Source organism: Coffea arabica, chromosome 9c (assembly GCF_036785885.1).
Source record: "Coffea arabica cultivar ET-39 chromosome 9c, Coffea Arabica ET-39 HiFi, whole genome shotgun sequence".
Taxonomy (NCBI): domain Eukaryota; kingdom Viridiplantae; phylum Streptophyta; class Magnoliopsida; order Gentianales; family Rubiaceae; genus Coffea; species Coffea arabica.
Genome location: NC_092326.1, coordinates 28,594,367 through 28,614,590, shown reverse-complemented (window position 1 = coordinate 28,614,590; position 20,224 = coordinate 28,594,367). Strand labels below are relative to the sequence as shown.

General features: G+C 38.1%; 1 pseudogene; it reads right to left on the bottom strand.

Annotated features, from left to right (window-relative positions):
• Positions 1-11,666, bottom strand: part of LOC140014165 (uncharacterized) — a 36,672-nt pseudogene extending 25,006 nt beyond the window's left edge.
• Between the last annotated feature and the right edge of the window lie 8,558 nt (positions 11,667-20,224).

Genomic DNA, 20,224 nt, shown 5'->3' with positions numbered 1-20,224 from the left:
CTCTCGAGGACATGCTGCGAACGTGCATCTTGGATTTCGGAGGCAATTGGGGTCAGCACATGACCTTAGTGGAGTTTGCGTACAATAATAGCTTCCATTCGTCAATTCAAATGGCTCCGTACGAAGCTCTCTACGGACGCAAGTGCCGCTCACCGATTTACTGGGACGAAGTTGGTGAAAAGAAAGCCCTAGACCCGACAACTATTCCGTGGATGGAAGAGGCTCACGAGAAGGTCAAGTTGATAAAGCAACGGCTTCAAACCGCCCAGAGTCGCCAAAAGAGCTACGCGGATAACCGAAGGAAGGATTTGGAATTTGAAGTTGGAGATCAAGTATTTCTTAAGATCACAACCTTACGAAGTCTTACAACGGGGAAAGGAAAGAAGCTTCAACCGCGGTACGTCGGACCCTACAAGATCCTTCAAAGGGTTGGAGCGGTCGCGTATCGATTGGAACTGCCATCCAGTCTATCTCGAATCCACGATGTCTTTCACGTCTCGATGCTAAAGAAGTATCATCCAGACCCATCTCATGTGTTGCAACCGGAGGATATCGAAGTGGATGAATCACTGGCTTATGAAGAGAAACCAGTCCAAGTACTCGATCGAAAAGTCAAAGAGCTCAGAAACAAGAAGATTCCGCTAGTGAAAGTGTTATGGAGAAACCACGGAGTGGAGGAAGCTACTTGGGAAATGGAAGAGGAAATGCGAAAGAAATACCCAAACCTTTTCGGGAATTAAGGTGAGAAATTTCGAGGACGAAATTCTTTTAAGGGGGGGGAGAGTGTGAGAACCCGTAAAAACCCTAATATTTTCCTAGGGTTTATTTCCCCTTTAATTGCGTAATTTTGCATTTTCTGGCTTAAAAATATTTTCTTAGTGGATTTTATGAGCAATTATAGTTTTAAGATGATTTTTCTAGCATTGGTGAAATTTTAGAAAATTAAGAATAAATAGTGGACGTGGGACCCACTAGTGCGAAAAGTTCGGAAAAATTCGGCCAATAAGGTTAAGTTTCGGATACTGTGTAAAATTTATCGGGTGTTAAGGGATAAGTAGAGTGTGTGAAGTGATTGATGTGAGAGAGAAAAGAAGGATAGGAATGCATTTAATAAGGTGCCACGTGTCATTTTCTTATTGGTTCAACTTTTAAGAATTACTATTCATTGTCTTGACTTATTTGACCAAGGGATTAAATATCCAAAATTCACCAAAAAATCACCATTTTTCTCTCTTGTTTGGCCGGCTCTCTCTCTCACTCTTGCAAGAAGGAAAACTTCTCCAATCTTCAAGTTTCTACTAGCAAATCATCTCAATCAAGGCCATAAACAAGATTTCACTCCATAAAAACTTTCCTTCTAGTGCTAGCAAGTTGTTTGGTGAACTTTGTTTGAAGGACTAAGGTGCTCCACATCTTCCTCTCTCCTGTTTCTTGGTAAGTGAAGCTTGAAACACCCTACTACCTTTAATGATGGTTATATGATGCTTAGAAGTGGCATGAGTGTGTGAAAATGTGATTTATTTCTTGATTTGAAGAGTTTTGGTGAAGTTTTTATTTTATTGGGATTTTTTCTGGTTTAATATGATCTTGATGTTGGGGGCTTGTATGATGAATTGTAATGGTTGGAAATGACTCTAGTGAGTGTGAATTGTGGTTAAATGCAATCAATTTTGGATTTGGTGTGAAATTTGAAAAGTTAGGGTTCTTGAACCACAATTCTGTCCGGTTTTAGATCACTGGGTTAGAGGCCGAATTGGACTTTTCTCAAAACATGAAAGTTGTAGGTATTGATGTGTATAAGGTGCCTGTAAAATTTCAGGGCATTTGGATTAGTGTAGAGTGAGTTATGACGAAATTACTGTAGCTGTTCTGCTTTGATCAGAATGCGAAAACTGAGTTTGTATTTGGCCATTTTGACTGGTTTTGGTTTGGATTTTGGAGTTGGTGTCTTCTGATGAAATGTGGATGGATGACTTAGCTAACTTATGCCTTTGGAATTTCGGCATTTGGACTTGTATGGACTGAGATATACCGATTACAGTTTTCTGCGTTTTGCAAACCTGTTTTGGGAATTCTGGTATAGTATTTCGTATATTTGACCTAGTTGTGTTAGGAACTGGATTGAGTGGTCTTCTACATTATTGTAGCCCTGTTCCATAGCTTCGAAACGGTGGGTCTTACACCCCCAACCGATAATTGTAGTGAGAGTTGTGCCATTACCGCATTATGACGTCAAAACCGGTTTTCTTATCAAGGCTTAAGTTAAAGCCCTTTCTTAATTTCTGGTTTGCTATCATGCTTGTATATGTTTATAGAACCCTATTGGGGTTGTGAATTGGTGTTGTTTATGGCTCGGCATGGAGTCTTATTGTATGTGTTGCATGATTCTAAGGCGTGAAGGTAGTGCATGACGGCTTGGTGATCGTGGTACATGAAATACCACTTACTTGCTTTGTGAGTATACTACTCACTTACTTGTTATAATGTGGCTTTGTGCTATGTGTATTTGATGCCTTGAAGGCTTACTTGGTTATTGGAAATGATTGAGGTGAGGGTGTACTTGATCGCCCTCACCCCTTGTGATTTTATTCATGGCTAGTGATTGTGTTTTACTGAAATACTGCACTGGATATATGAGATACTGCATTCCATTCATGGAAACTGATTTGGTGTCGTTAGACGAGTATCCAATGGCTTTACTGCATTTATGAGCTCAACCCCGTGTGGTAGTTAATTGGATCGAGCCGGCGAGGGCTTGGTCGTGAAAATTATCATGCCACGGGGACTGTACTGGGGAACCTTGTGGTAATGAGACCCTTGGTTCCGGTAAACTCGAGTATTACCAAAAGCTACTGAAATGGAGTGCGGGCCCGGTTGGGGTATGTTGGGTGGAAGGAATGGAAGTAAAGAGTTGTCTACGGTTTGGTATTTTAACATTGACGGAGAGTCAATGAGGTTGGTTCAAGATTGCAAGCGTGGAAATGGGCTCTTGAGAGCCGACCGTATCCTTTTACCGTTTTGCTTCATTGCTTATTTGTGCACTTTAAATGAAGGTTCATTCTTATATGACTTTGATTGCTTATTGGGTGGTATACCACTGGGCTTTGGCTCATTTCGTGTTATTTGTTTTCCTTACAGGGATATAATTGCTTTTGAAAATGGACTGGATAGTCAATTGCCATACTGAGCTTGTAAATGTCTTTTGTATAGCTCTTGAAGTGAAACCCTAATGTATAACGGGTTCATTTCCTTTTGATAGGCAAATCGAATGTGTACTCCTTAATGAATGGTTTTGGCATGCCATTATGGTTGTAAATGTTGATTTCCATTGTACATATATGCTTGGCTATGGTTTAGATAAATTTCGGCTTCGGTTTTCATTTTATTTTATTTTATTTTATTTTGTGTTTTGACTTGTTTGCGCGCGATGTTATGTTCCGGAACGTTTTAGATTGACGTAAACCGTACCGTTAGTCCTGGCGAGAGCTGGGCAGGCAGTCCGCTAACCCCTTTGGTTCGCCTTAGGGGAAGGTGGGGCTGTCACAGGAACGATAAAAGAAGCCACAACTAGCGTTGGACTAGTGTGGTGACGTACATTCATTCATTCCATTCATCCACACTATAAAAAGCGAGTAGACATGCGAATCACTTATAAACACGTAGCACATAACACTTAGCATGCTTGACTAGATGCAAAATCCTAATAAAGCATTTAACATATAACACATAGGCATGCAACCATTACATTTGCTAACTAAAACAAAAGGGAAAGGGAAAATGGACCAAATTACTTGCTACGCCCTATCTATTACAAGCCAAGAGGTGTACACATACCCCATTAATAAAAATCAAAAGTAAATGAAATAACTGAAAGGAAATAAGGAGAGGCTAGGAAAGCAAGTAGACATGCAAATTTCAATTAGCACATTAGTCCACATAGGAGAGAAACAAAAGGGGTAAAAGAGATTATACCTCCCCGTTGGTGATACTAAGGAAGTAAACAAACTCAACTTGGCTAGAGTCACACAAGAAAAGACTAACTTAGGCTAAAATCACCAAAAACAAAAGATTAATGCACCAATTTAGTGATAAGATATAAACTAAACAATTTGAATCCACCAAATCATCAAATTTTCCCCCAATTGCAACTCAATGAAGTCAAAACTACTTAAAGACCAAGGCAAAAAGCATGATCATCCAATCCCCAAGCATAACATCTACTAAAGACCCAAAAGCAAGCACTACTTAAACATTTGAACCTAATTGAAACTTTTAAAAACACAAAAAGTTCCCCAAGTAAATAACAAGATCCAAGCAAACATTATGGAATTTTGAAGGTCCAAGAATGAACAAGGGTCCATGAATGATTTAAACATGCATTTTGAAAACTCAATAGCCACCATTAATCAACCAAATAAAACCAATTGAAAAATTTAAGAGCTTCAAAAATCCCAAAAAACAATGAAAGGCCAAATGATGACTCAAAGTACACCCACCTTAGGACCTATTTGTAAAGAAATGAGAACATGCTTGGGCTTTTGTGGAACATGGAGAAGCTTGAGGGATTAAATTGATTAAGTATTCAAATTACTTGGGCCATAGTAAGCTAAGGGGGGACTTGGGGGGTTCAAAGGCAATTTTGAAACAATTTCCATGCAGGTTCATGCAAGCTACGTGAGCAAACATTCTGCAACCAAAACAAATATTTCTGCAGCCAAGAAACCATCGCAACTTGCATTCTCACAAGCAGATATCAACCTCAACACTCATTTTGATAAAAAATCTTTCAACCAAACATTCAAAGTTAATCTAAACATCATAACACACACATTCAGAATTCAAACAAACTCAAATATAGAAGAAAACTTATGCAAAGACAGAAGGAAGCTCATTCATTCAGCAGATTTTTCCAGCCGCAGCTTTTCTTTCCATTTCAATCATGCAAACCAGATTTATTCAACACCAAAATCCTACCTATCCATCATCCACTAAACATGCAGCTTCATTACATGATTGAATCAAGAAAGGGAGCTGATCATCAAGGGTGGAATGAAGACCAAAACAGCAAAAGAAGAAAGAGTGCAACAAGCTTTTTCAATTTGCTTCCTAAACTTTGAAGTCTCGGCAACCAAGAATAGATTAGATAAATTCTTAATCAATCTTCCTAGCTTTGAACTAACTAACAACTGCACAACTACCATAATCCAAGCAAACAAAGTCATAGAAGGAAAACTATTGTTAATTCATAAAGGAGTTCATGCAAGGCAACAAAGAAACATTCTGCAATCAAAGCTTGCTGCAATTTTCCAGATTTGGTTCACTACTATGGCAGGAGATGCAATTCTCAACAGAAAAAATGTAACTTGCAGCCGACATGTCCAAGATGCACTTAGCCAAAAATCCAAATGAAATCGTAAACTGCAAAATTTAGACCAGCGGAAAAAAGAAAACAGCAAAAATTTGACCCATGTTGCTGCAACAGGACCAAGAGCTTTAAGCTCATTGTAGCAGAAGTCATGCGTAGGTTTCTGCAACTTGTGTCAAACAGAAACATAACTTGAGATTCTAAACAAGTGACACCATCCTAATCTTCTAACATGATTCGCCAACATCAACTCAGTCAACTAGTGTTTGTCAAACAGAAATTCTGGAGCAAAATGTGCAAAGAAATGCAAGAAAACAGCGAAAACTCCTTTTGTTTCATGTACTTGAAAGGCCAAAACAAGTTGCCCAACGGGTCTCCACACAGAACCAGAGATGAAATAACGAAGACAGGACACAAAACAGGCGTACACAAAGAAAAAGTTCATGTAATGAACCCGGCACTTCTATTCTCCCAAACCCAGGCCCAACCTACGGGTTTATCAGCCCCAACAAACATAGAACTTCATCTTTTTCGCACGACAGAACTCAGGCATAAACCCAAAGATGGTCAAATGAAATGCAAAGGAAAGCAGGCAGAGATGGCTCTATGTTTTAGCAGCAACATGATTTGAAAAAGGGTTAAATACCAAAAACCCTTCTGTGGTTTGCCTAATGTTCACTTTACCTCCCTATGGTTTGAAAACCTATAATTTGACTCCCTGTCGTTTCAACTAAAGTGTTTTTAACGGAAATTTTGTTAGATTTTCACTTTAGGTGAAACGACAGGGAGTTAAATTGTATATTTTCAAACCATAGGGAGGTAAAGTGTACATTTGACAAACCACAGGGGGGTTTTTGGTACTTAACCCAAAACCCTTATAGAGGGGCAATTTTGACATTTTCCTTTTAGACGTTAGTTTAGATGTTTTCCGTTAGACTTTTACTTTAGTTGAAACGACAGGGAGTCAAATTGTAGGTTTCCAAACCATATGGAGGTAAAGTGAACATTAGGCAAACCACATGGAGGTTTTTGGTATTTAACCCAAGTATTTAACATGCACTTGACACTCACCACAAGTCGAGGGCAAAACAAGAGTGAAACGAGAAGTCAAATGAACTCTTCGGCGTGTTCGTGACCACCTGAGACATGTACAATCACAATTATCTAGGTGCTCGACCAAGGTTAAGAAGAAAAATATTTCCTCACTACCCACTCTTAAGGTCACAAGTTCGAGTCAAGTTAAAGAAACTTTTCTAGTTAAAACGTTGGAATAATGCTCAAGAGAGCTCAAAGGTCATTTTTTATTGAAGTCGTGGTAAGTAAATCTCAATCCAAGAGAAAGTACCATTTTTACTTTCGACACGAAAATCGAGAAAAAAAGGGTAGATGGTTTTCATCTCCCAAAAGTTCAAATCTCACGTCTAAACTTTAGAATATAAAGAGCGTTCATATTTTTTCCAAACTAATGGAGTCAAACTCATCCAAAACTCCACTCATTTTCATAGTAAATGTCAAGGCTAAGGTTCCAAAGTTCAAGTATAAAACTATTGAAATTCACCAAGAACTACTCTAGTCAAATGCTCCCTTTTTGGGAGTTCAAACTGACGGAAATCGAGGCCATAAAAATAGGGGTTGAAGTCCCTAATTCGGGTATGCAGAGAAGTACCATTAACCAAGGCGTCATATGACCAAGAAAACCTATCAAGAGAGGTTTAACCTTCGAAAATCAAGATTTAAATGAAAGTTTAAACTCCCAAAGCAACCGTGTATTCGACCATGCAATTACACCTAAAACAGTCCAATAATCGCAAAGGAAGGTGGAAAGTTCTTTAAAAGTGTATTTGTTTGAAAATTAGAAATTCCCAGCTCAAAGTGACACTATTTGGAAAAATCGTATTTCGAGTTCCGTAAGTCCAAAAATTGAAAACTTGATACCGTTGGAAACTAGACATAAAGCACTAAAACTTTTTAGAAGAACTTTTCCCAGAATCCAATTCAAAGTCATTCAAATTTTAGTTCAAAGTCACTGTTCTAGACAGGACAAAGCAAAACAGGCTTGCAAATTCAGTGAAGTTTGGAAATTTGGTAAATTTCGTAGAAATGGAATCAGCCCTTGAAATTTATAACACAATTAAAACTCCAAACCTAGTTTCAAACGCAATAAATGGAACTCAATTCAGACCTTTCTACACCAAGATACAATAGTTCTAAGAAAACTGATTTTTAGGACCGGTTTTACGAAATTCCAGTTCTGACGTACTGGACAGAGTTTCAAAATCTAATCATAACTAGAGCTACAGAACTTGAAATTTAGTGTGGTTTGCGGAGTTGAAAACTAGATTCAAAATAGTACAATTCACTAGAAGGAACTGTCATAAAATTCATTTTGCAAGATAGACAAAATTGAGCTACAAACTGCAGCTAGAACTGTTTCATGAATGCAAGCAGAGAGGAATTTTAGTCATCTTTGCCGGTTCACTACGGCTCATAGGAAACAAGTTAGGGGGTCCATTTTATACCAACCAACGGAAAGTCTCGGTGTCTAGTTTCGGATGCCACAAACGGTACTCGATTTCGGCTCCCAGATATAGAGTTATAACCAAAAACTTGAACACTATTTGGGGTCATCTGATCAGAAATTTTCCAGAATTCAACCTCACTTTAACCCTACTTAAACACAACCAAATGGAAATCTTTTTGGAAGGTAATTCATACACATAACCACCAACATATATGAACCATTATTGCACCAAAATAACATCAAAATTTCGAAATTAACAAGAGAGGAACAACCAGAAATTTTCGGCTAGCATACAACTTTCATTCCTCTAACTTTCTTTTCAACTTTGCAACTAGAACTAAACCATATTTCATCAAAGCAAGTAACTAACAAGCAATTAAACACACAAAATCCTCAAGGCCTCTACCTATCAAGCCACCTTAAGTCCACTACCTAATGTCAAGGTTTTTGAGAACCCATCAACAACCCAACAACTATCTTGCTATCACTAACTAACTACTAACTTACTACTATGAATTGAAGAGGAAAAGTTGAGGTTTCATGGAGGTTTACCTTGCTGCCCAAAATGAAGAGTAAACACTAGAGATTTGACCTTCTAAATCAACAAGTTTCTTCCTTGATCAAGTCCTCTTCCAAGCTTGTATGAAGACCCAAGACAAGAAGCAAATTTGGAGAGCTTTTGTGGAGCAAAAATGGAAGACAAAAGCTGAAATTTTTGAGGGGAAATAGGGAGGGGAAGTTCTGCCAAGGCAAGAGAAAGAAGGAAGGGTTTTGGTTGGTAGGTGGTGATGTGATAGTGTGTAAAAATGAATGGACATAAAGGTGGTCTTAGTACCCCAAAAGCCAATAATTGATTAGTGTGCAATTAGTACTCCTAATTGAGATTAATTTAACTCACTCACATCTAATCTTTCAATTAGTTTTCCTTAGTCTACTAATGATCATCGTTAATTCTCTAAGATTATTGCACTCTTGGATCGAATTTATCTCGAAAAATTTGCATGCACTATTTCTTGCTAAACGTGTAGAAGAAAAATTAAATTCGCTAACGAAACATTTTAAAAATATAAATGAGACATTTTTGCATACAAATGGATTTGAAATGAATGAAATAAATTATTCGGAATAAACAGATAAATAAATGGTTAAATAAGCCAGTAAAATGAAATAAAAGTAAGTAAAATAAAAATTCGGATCCTCACATCCTTCCCCCCTTAAAAGAATTTCGTTCTCGAAATTCATGCCTTGATTTAGGAACAATTCTGGGTACTTCTTTTGATTCTCCTCTTCTACTTTCCAAGTCGTTTCCTCCACTCCATGATTTCTCCATAAAACCTTCACTAGAGGGATTTGCTTGCGTCTTAACTCCTTCACTTTTTGGCATTTCTTCATAGGACAAATTCTCATCAAGTCTTACTTCTCTCATTCAAAACTCACACTTATTGAACTTAACAAAAGTTGGTGCTCTCTCGGCATTTTCAAAACTAATCTCAGGTGCCGTTCATGATCTTATCACAGGTCTAAAGGTGTGGAACAATAAATTAAATATACATATAAGCCGTAAAATCAATTAACGCAAAGTAATTCTTTATGTGTCATAAAAGATCATAATAGTTACATCGAGTGAGGATAACCTCGTCAAATCATTTCAAAAGAAAGGGGAGACAAACAAAATCACAAGAAAATGTGCTAAGTCGCAAATGTACAAAACACCAAAAGAACTTTATCCCCTATACAAAAGATTACAACTTCTAAAAGTGCCAGTCTAAATTAGGATAAAATTACAACCCCTATCCTTCGAGTGGAGTCAGATCCATCCCCACTCGTAAAATTTTCACAACCTGGATCCCTCTTACAGTCATTAGCATTAACCACTCCCTCTGGAACTCCACTGCTTTGCAGTGGACCTAATAGGCTGTTGAGAATTTCCTCCTCCCTTAGAAGCGCTAGGGCAATTCAAAAACTTATACTCGGCATTACCGCACCTCAGATATTTTCCTTGCTTTCTCCAACACTCGACCTCGGTGTAGTTAAACTTGCTACAATATCCACAAGTTACGTGAGGAGTCACGGCTTGACCAGTTTGAGAATTTCCTTTTTGCTGATCTCACCTACTCTGATTTTTTTTTGGCGGGGCTCCCCTTGATGGAGTTCGTTTGGATTTTCGAGCATCCTCACTCCTCCAAAATTTAAGAAGTTGGGTAGATTTCTCGAACTGTCCAGGGGTATCGCTTGGTTTACCCCTCTTTCTAGCATGAAAAACTTTAGATTGAGACTTAGTATTTTCTACCCTCTATACCTTATCCAAAACATCCGTACAAGTGGTGATCTGGGCGGCTGCTAGAGATTCTTGAATTTCTACATTTAACCCTGGAATAAACTTTCTTATCCTTTTGCGCTCCGTGATTACTAATTCAGGGGCAAATTTGAAAAGTTTAGTGAACCGCTCCTCATACTCGGCCACACTTAGTAACCCTTACTTCAACTTAATAAAGTTGTCCTCCCTTTTTTCTTGTATCATTGGCAGGAAGAACTTGACATTAAACTCTTTCTCAAAGTTGGCCTAAGTCCAGAAGATTTGTTCTCTTTCCCATTTTGCCCTAACAACGTTCTACCACGAGCGGGCTACTCTCTCAAACTGAAAAACGGCAAAGTTCACTTGCCTCTCCTCAGCATAATCTAAGGCAACAAAAAATCTCCACCATCATTTCCAACCAATTCTCCGCTATCTCGGGATCAGACCCTCCATGAAACCTAGGTGGAACGAACTTCAAGAATCGCTCTAAGGCTCTATCTTCACCACTTTCTTGATTCCTAGGTTGGTTAACTAGTTCAAGGCCTTGGCGCTCAGCTAAACGTTCGAGAACATCAGTTATGCGGTTAATGGTTATAGCCACTTGGTCACTCTCTTCATTTCTAGGGTTTTGGTTTGGTCCAGTCGCAGATCCCTCATCTCTCTCGGGAGTGCGGGGTTGCCGAATCTCACACCCACGCCCCCGTCCACGTCCTCGCCGATTCATATAATAAGATTCTAAACACATAATAAAAGAAAAAAAATATAAGCATATAAATTGAAAAACATGTACACGTTGCAAGAACACTTTAAAATCCAAGCACAGATATTTACATAACCTAGAACTCATATCATATGTTAAGAGTGTATACAATGAGTTACTAATATCAAATACAGGATATAGGCATCTAAGTGCCTCAAAATGCAGGGGTACATGCACAAAATACAAAAGGCCTCACAGCGAGATTCACCCCTACTAAGTCCTGAAAAAAAGTCAAAAGGTCAAAAGGTTTCTAATACAGGTGGACCGAACTAGAAGATCCTACAGTCTCAGAAGGGTCCTCCTCCATCGGCTCCGTCAGGGCCACACACTCGGCCATAATACCGTCCACGCCGGCCTCCGCCTCCTGGACAACTCGGATAAGGCGCCCCTCGGTCTCCTGAAACTGTGCACGGGAGGCGTCAGCTCTCTGACGCTCCTCTAGTACTCTACCCTCTAACTCTTGGATCTGGACAGCCTGGGCCTCTATAGTAGCCTCCATCTCCTCTCTTTCCTCTAGTACTATCCGGAGGTCACGAGCCAAGTGCCTCCGTTCCTTAGCTACTCCTAACACCAAATGGTTAGGATAAGAGTATTTCGCTCGGCATTGGCATGACCTACCCCGCTTAGCAGGTGAGTATCGTAAAATGGGGCCGCCACCAACCATGCGATACGGGATCACGGGGAGAGGTCCCTCAACACTATCATCATCACTGCTACTATCCATATCCTACAAATAACCTACAGCTAAAGGTTAGATCCTTACATTCACTGGTACCATTTAAAAATTTAACTTAAGGTATACCACGGGTTTCTATAACCAAAGTTCACGACTAAAAACTCATAACCCTACTCCAGGTATTTCAAACCTATCGCTCTGATATCAACTGTGACACCCCCACATCTCCCTAGGGGGAACCCTAGGGTATCAGCGGAATGCTTGCCCAACTCTTGTTAGGACTCACGTACTCGTTCAAACTTAATATAGAGCCACCAAAACAACCATCAACTTAAATAAAAGCCCTACAAATATACAAGCCATAACTTCAAAGCTAAAAGTTATCATTACAATCTATCAACCAAAAATAACAAAATTACACTTTAAGCATCATCAAATGTTCATACAAAAATATACTAGCTTCTGCCAAATTGCTAGTCTAAATCCTCCAATCCACCTCCAAAGCCTGTTAAGGAAAACAAATTTAATGGGATGACCGAATGCTCAGTGAGGCCAAGAAAATAAACAAGCAAGCACATAACACCAATCAATCAATTAACGTGTTTAATTGCAACTTTAAACATGATAATTCATTCAAGTGCACAAATAGGAATTTAACACACGAGGATGAGACAGGAATTGTCACCAGGTATTTCTACATCCCGATCAAGTTGAGCCATCTGGGGTTGACCCTTCGTCAACCCAAATAGTAACACGACTGTAGTGCTACACTTACTTCCTCCATCCACCTAACACCTACTCTAATTCGGAACCAAACATGTATAAAGAGGCGATACTATTCAAGTATGCCTAGCGAGATTTCAAAAGATCAAACTATAATATTTTCCATGGTTCACCAAACTTCTCAACCATTTTTGGCTCGAGTTACGAGGTTAGCCAATGGGTTGGGGTGCTCTCCAGAAGTATGAGTGGTTGATGAGACATCGCTCCAATCGACTTAGAATTATTTACGGCTCTAAGTCGGTATGAGAAGCACCTCTCACCCGAACAGAGTGTGATACATGCTTCCGATCAGAGAATCGATCATAGCACTGAGTTGGTATGAGAGGCACCTCCCACCCCAATAGGGTGTGGTACATGCTTCTACTCAATGCTCACGAGTTCAACATATTCATATACAAGTACAAATCACATATATTCATTTAACAAGTATCACGTAATTAGGAGAGAGAGAGGACGAGGGCGATAAAGTACACTCTCATCTCGACAAGTTCACGTATCATGTATAGTACTTGTACATATATCATTTCAAACATAGAAGCATTTAACATGCACTTGACACTCACCACAAGTTAAGGGCAAAACAAGAGTGACGCGAGAAGACAAACGAACTCTTCGGCGTGTTCGTGACCACCTGAAACATGTACAATTACAATTATCTAGGTGCTCGACCAAGGTTAAAAAGAAAAATATTTTCTCGCTACCACTCTCAAGGTCACAAATTCGAGTCAAGTTAAAGAAACTTTTCTAGTTAAAACGTTGGAATAATGTTCAAAAGAGCTCAAAGGTCATTTTTTATTGAAGTCATGGTAAGTTAATCTCAATCCAAGAGAAAGTACCATTTTCACTTTCGACACGAAAATTGAGGAAAAAGGGGTAGATTGGTTTCATCTCCCAAAAGTTCAAATCTCACGTCTAAACTTTAGAATATAAAGAGCGTTCATATTTTTTCCGAACTAATGGAGTCAAACTCATCCAAAACTCCACTCATTTTCATAGTAAATGTCAAGGCTAAGGTTCCAAAGTTCAAGTATAAAACTATTGAAATTCACCAAGAACTACTCTAGTCAAAATGCTCCCTTTTTGGAGTTCAAACTGACGGAAATCGAGACCATAAGAATAGGGGTTGAAGTCCCTAATTCGGGTATCCAGAGAAGTACCATTAACCAAGGGAGTTATATGACCAAGAAAACGCATCAAGAGAGATTTAACTTTCGGAAATCAAGATTTAAATGAAAGTTTAAAGTTACAAAAGAACCGTATATTCGACCATGAAATTACAGCTAAAACAGTCCAATAATCGCAAAGAAAGGTGGAAAGTTCTTTAAAAGTGTATTTGTTTGAAAATCAGAAATTCTCAGCTCAAAATGAAACTATTTGAAAAAATTGTATCTCGAGTTCCGTTAGTCCAAAAATTGAAAACTTTATACCGTTGGAAACTAGACTTAAAGCACTAAAACTTTCTAGAAGACACTTTTCTCAGACTCTAATTTGAAATCATTCAAATTTTAACTCAAAAACACTATTCTAGACAGGACAGAGCAAAACAGGCTTGCAAATTCAGTGAAATTTGAAAATTTGGCAAAATTTGTAGAAATGGAATCAGCCCTTGAATTTATACGACAATTAAAACTCCAAACCTAGTTTCAAACGCAACAAATGGAACTCAATTCGGACCTTTCTACACTAAGATAGAACTGATTTTTAGGACCTGTTTTACAAAATTCCAGTTCTGATGTACTAGACAGAGTTTCAAAATCTGGTCATAACTAGAGCTACACAACTCAAAATTTAGTGTGGTTTGCGGCATTGAAAACTAGATTCAAAATATTACAATTCAGTAGAAGAATTGTCATAAAATTCATTTTGCAAGATAGACGAAATTGAGCTACAAACTGCAGTTAGAACTGTTTCTCGGATGCAAGCAGAGAGGAATTTTAGTCATCTTTGCCAGTTCACTACGGTGCATAGGAAACGAGTTAGGGGGTGCATTTTATACCAATGGAAAGTTCTCAGAATCTAGTTTCGGATGCCACAAACGACACTCGATTTCAACTCCCAGATAGAGTGTTATAACAAAAAATGTGAACACTAGTTAGAGTCATCTGATAAAAAATTTTCCAGAATTCAACCTTACTTTAACCCTACTTAAACATAACCAAATGGAAAGTTTTTTGGAATTTGACAAGGATAAACTTGTCAAATTCTTTTCATATGCATTTTTGGACAAGAATTGATAGGTTAGTGTGAGCTTATCCATGCGGTTATGCACTCTTCGAATAGGAATCCGTTTTCTGAAAGATCCTGGCTTTCGTACTTTGATGGGTCTCCGAGATCCTTTCGATGACCTATGTTGAAGGGACATCTATCTAATCCGATGATCGGCCCGCGGTAGCAACGGAACCGGGGAAAGTATACAGAAAATACAGCTCTTTTCTATTCTTCTATTCTATTAGTATTTTATATTCTATTAGATTAGTATTAGTTGGTGATCCCGGCTTAGAATTACCTTACAAAAAGCTTTCCATTTGGTTATGTTTAAGTAGGGTTAAAGTGAGGTTGAATTCTGGAAAATTTTTTATCAGATGACTAGCCGAAAATTTCTAGTTGTTCCAACGAAATGCTTAGTAGGCTTTTTCCAGAATAAACATAACCACCAACATGTAACAAGCATTATTGCACCAAAATAACATCAAAATTTTGAAATTAACAAGAGAGGAACAACTAGAAATTTTCGGCTAGCATACAACTTTCATTCCTCTAGCTTTCTTTTCAACTTTGCGACTAGAACTAAACCGCATCTCATCAAAGCAAGTAACAAACAAGTTATTAAACACACAAAATCCTCAAGACCTCTACCTATCAAGTCACCTCAAGTCCACTATCTAATGTCAAGGTTTTTGAGAACCTATCAACAACCCAACAACTATCTTACTATCACAAACTAACTACTAACTTACTACTATGAATTGAAAAGGAAAAGTTGAGGGTTTCATGGAGGTTTACCTTGCTGCCCAAAATGAAGAGTAAACGCTAGGGATTTGAGCTTCTAAATTATCAAGTTTCTTCATTGATCAAGTCCTCTTCCAAGCTTGTATGAAGACCCAAGACAATAAGCAAATCTGGAGAGCTTTTGTGGAGCAAAAATGGAAGACAAAAGCTGAAATTTTTGAGGGGAAATGGGGAGGGGAAGTTCTGCCAAGGCAAGAGGAAGAAGGAAGGGTTTTGGTTGGTAGGTGGTGATGTGATAGTGTGTAAGAAAGAATGGACATAAAGGTGGTCTTATTGCCCCAAAAGTCAACGACCGATTAGTGTGCAATTGGCCAATTAGTGCTCCTAATTGAGTTTAATTTAACCCACTCACATCTAATCTCTCAATTAGTTTTTCTTGGTCTATTAATGATCATCCTTAATTCTTCAAAATTACTGCACTCTCAGACCGAATTTACCTCGAAAAGCATGCATGCACTATTTCTCGCTAAATGAGTTCCAGAAAAATTAAATTCGCTAACGAAACGTTTTAAAAATATAAATGAGACATTTTCTTAGTACAAATGGATTTGAAATAAATGAAATAAATTATTCGAAGTAAACGGATAAATAAATAATTAAATAACCCAATAAGATGAAATAAAAGTAAGTAAAATAAAAATTCGAATTCTCACAGAATTGGGGAACTCCAAATGTTTAGATATAATTCCAAAATCCCAATTTCGATAATAGTAATCCAAACAACAATTATGGGGTTTATTCCAATTCTCCATTCCGAACTCTCTTACCAAACGCCACTTTAGTTAAGCTACTTGCTGTTGAAATAGAGTAATACTTAGGGTCTATTTGGTTTGGTGTAAAATATTTTTCCTTTGTTTATCTCAATTCATATCTTTTGATGATTACAAAACAAATGGATGTTACTAATACTTTTTGTAGAGACCCTTTTCAGAAATGACACCAAATAGGTTTGTGGAGTTAAAGCAAAAAAGAAGATCAAAAAGGATGAAGAGTGCTGAGGAAGATGTCGGACGCACAAAAGGAGAGTATCGGACGTCCGACATCCTTTCAGTATCTTCGGACGTCTGAAGAACTCAGACTCGGACGTCCGAAGAAGACAAGCCAGGGCTTCTATGACTACTGATCACGATTGGACGCTCAACACCTGAGTATCGGACGTCCGACAAGCATTGCTGCACTTCGGACGCAACACTCTGGACGCATCGGCCGTCCGAAGGAATTGAAGAGGAAATTTCCAGTGTGCATCTTACCCTCGGATGCATAATGATAAGGGATCGGACGTCCTAAGAGATTCAAGAAAACTTCCAGAACTCATTGATATCGTTCGGACGCATAAAAACTAAATATCGGACGTCCGATAGCACCAACGGCTAGTTGACTCTTCAGTTGCCTTCTACCTGTTGACAGCATTAATTGAAGAATTTTTTGGTCTCCTATAAAAAGAACAAATTCAACCACCCCAGGACAACTTTGCACATCAAGTCTACATCAGATCGTGAGTGATTCAAGTGTTAGAATACTCAAAAGAAACATTTGTACTCTTTGCTTGTGCAATCTTCTTGTAGTTTTTCAAGTGTGACACAGCTTCTTCAATAGTGTAGCATAGTGAGGGTTTTTCGAGTGTTTGTAAAACTTCCTTGCTTGACCAAGTATGGTTTGGGGCAAGAAGGAAGTGATCCCTTCCTTATACACAAGATATTGGTTGCAAGTTTGTTCAACTTGAAGTAACTTGGTATATAAAAGTGCTGCTCAAACCTCAGTCGTGTTTGAAGCCTAGTTTGTTTCTCTATTTTCATTTACCGCTTTTCTATATAAACTGTTCTGCTCTTCATCTCACGAATACCTGTGCTCTCTTGTAATCTGATCCATTGGGTGGTCTTTGAGAAAAGAAAGGTAGGCCTTAAAAAAGTGGCCTATATCTTAGCTGGTTTTTGAAAACCTAATTCACCCCCCTCTTAGGTTGTTTTCGATCCTTACAATTGGTATCAGAGCTTGGTCTCCTAGAGATTAAGCTCAATCGATTTTGGAGTAAAGATGACAACCAACAATGCTATATTTTTTGAAGGACAATCTGTCACTAGACCTCCAATGTTCAATGGATCAAACTATGTGAGTTGGAAGGAAAGGATGATTATATTCTTACAATCTATTGATATTGAGTTGTGGTTTATTGTTAGTGAGGTCCATATGATGCAACTATTATTGATGAAACTACTCACAGGCCGAGACAAAAAACCAGAAGTGAGCTGACTGCTGAAGATAGAACTCATCTCACTCTAAATGCCAAGGCTATGAACGTTCTATACAGTGCATTAGATTCAAATGAGGTGCTTGAGAAGGAGTACTCTCTAGGTGAAAAGAACAGAAAAATTCTGAATGCTCTATCAAAGGACTGAAAAAGCAAAGTGATTGCCATAGAGGAAGCCAAGGATCTAAATACTTTATCCATTGAATCTCTGATTAACTCTCTAACTTCTTACGAACTGAAACTTAAATCTAAGATGCAGGATGAAGAAGACACAAAAGGAAGAAAGAGTATTGCTCTGAAAGCTTCACAAGACGAAGATGAAACAGCCTCACATGATGAAAATGATTTGGAAGGTGATGATAGTGATATTGCACTCATCACAAAAGGCTTCAAAAGATTTCTCAACAAGAGAAGATTCAGGAAAGGCGGAACCAGCAATTCATTTCCAAATCAGTCTAATGACTTCAGAAACAGAGGGAAACTGGAGTTTAACAAGAAGATGACTGATAAGTGTTTCGAATGTGGCCAACCAGGACACTATGCAAATGAGTGTTCAATGAAAAAAAATAAGGAGAACAAGGTTGAACGAAAATCAAAGTTCAACAACTTCCAGATCACCTGGAATGATTGCAACTCTGAAGGTGAAGTTGAAGAAGAAGAGGAATCTGCTCAAGTGGCTTTCATGGCCATTGGAGATGAAGAGGTGAACTAGGATAACATTTCTAAAGAATCAAAATGATTCATTGATAGTAGATGTTCAAGACATATGACTGGTGATGCATCACAATTCATTAAACTCAAGCAAAAAACAAGTGGAAAGGTAACGTTTGAAGATGATAACAAAGCCAAAACTGTTGGTATTGGTGATGTTGGTAAGAATGGTCAAAACTTTATCCACAATGTTCTTCTCGTTGACAATCCGAGCTACAATTTATTAAGTGTTAGCCAGTTGTGTGATAGGAATCTGTTTGTATTGTTCAAAAAGCTTGAATGTCTCATATTTGACTCAAAGTTCAACATTGTTTTCAAAGGAAAAAGAGTTAATGATGTTTATGTAGTTGTTCTTGAAAAAATTGATTCCTCCTATCTCAAATGTCTCAAAGGAGCAAATGAGGACCCATGGTTATGGCATAGAAGGCTGTGTCACTTCAATATGGATTTGCTAAAAGAAATCTCTAAAAAGGAACTTATTAGAGGTCTCCCAAAAATCAGATTTGAAAAGGACAGGATTTGTGATGCTTGCCAATTTGGAAAACAAGTCAAGGTATCTTTTAAACCTAAAAAATGTGTTTCTACTTCAAAACCACTTGAACTTTTACACCTTGACCTGTTTGGTCCTACACAAACTACAAGCCTTAGTGGTAAGAGATATTATTTTGTGATTGTTGATGATTATTCCAGATATACTTGGGTGATATTCCTTGCTCATAAAGATGATGCCTTTAAGAATTTTACTTCATTATTTGCTAAAGTGCAAAATCTGCTTGGCTTGAAAATTGTCAGGATTAGAAGTGATAATGGGACAGAATTCAAGTTCTGTGATTTTCCAGAATTTTGTTATCATAATGGCATTACTCATGAATTTTCTATTGCTAGAGTCCCTCAACAAAATAGAGTTGTAGAAAGAAAAAATAGAACTCTCCAAGAGGCTGCTAGAACCATGCTTAGTGAATGCAATTTACCAAAATATTTTTGGGCTGAAGCCGTAAACACAGCCTGTTATACCATGAACAGAGTTCTCCTAAAACCAATTTTGAACAAAACCTCCTATGAGCTCATGTTTGATAAAAAGCCTGTTGTTGGTTACTTCAAAGTATTTGGTTGTAAATGTTTCATTTTGAATATCAAGGAACATCTTGAAAAGTTTGACAAGAAATCTGATGAGGGAATTTTCTTGGGATATTGTGAAAATAAAAGAGGTTTCAGAGTTTATAATCGTAGAACACTGATTATAGAGGAGGCGATACACGTTACTTTTGATGAATCTAATGGTGACATTTCTATGAGTTGTGGTGAAGATGATGATACAGGTGTTCAAGAAAAACTAAAGAAGTTAGCAATCACTGATCTTGACTCTGCTTAACCAGAAACTGATTTAAATGATGCTGATACTCAGGTCAGTCTAGCTGGAGAAGTGAATGACAGAGATACCACTACTCCTAATGATCTTTCAAGAACCTGAAAATTTGTTCATAACCATCTCAGGGAGCTCATAATTGGTGATCCATCTGAAAAGGTCAGAACTCGTTCCTCTAGACACCTAGTAGATAATCTTGCTTTCGTATCACATATTGAACCTAAAAATGTTGTTGATGCATTGAATGATGAGCACTGGATTTTAGCTATGGAAGAAAAGTTAATCCAAATTGAAAGAAACAAGGTTTGGACCCTGGTTGCCAGACCACAAGGTCATCCTATCATTGGTACAAAGTGGGTTTTTAGAAACAAAATGAATGATAAATGGGAGGTTGTTAGAAATAAAGTCAGGCTGGTGGCTAAGGGATACACTCAAGAAGAGGGAATAGACTTTGATGAGTCTTTTGCACCTGTAGCCAGGCTGGAGTCC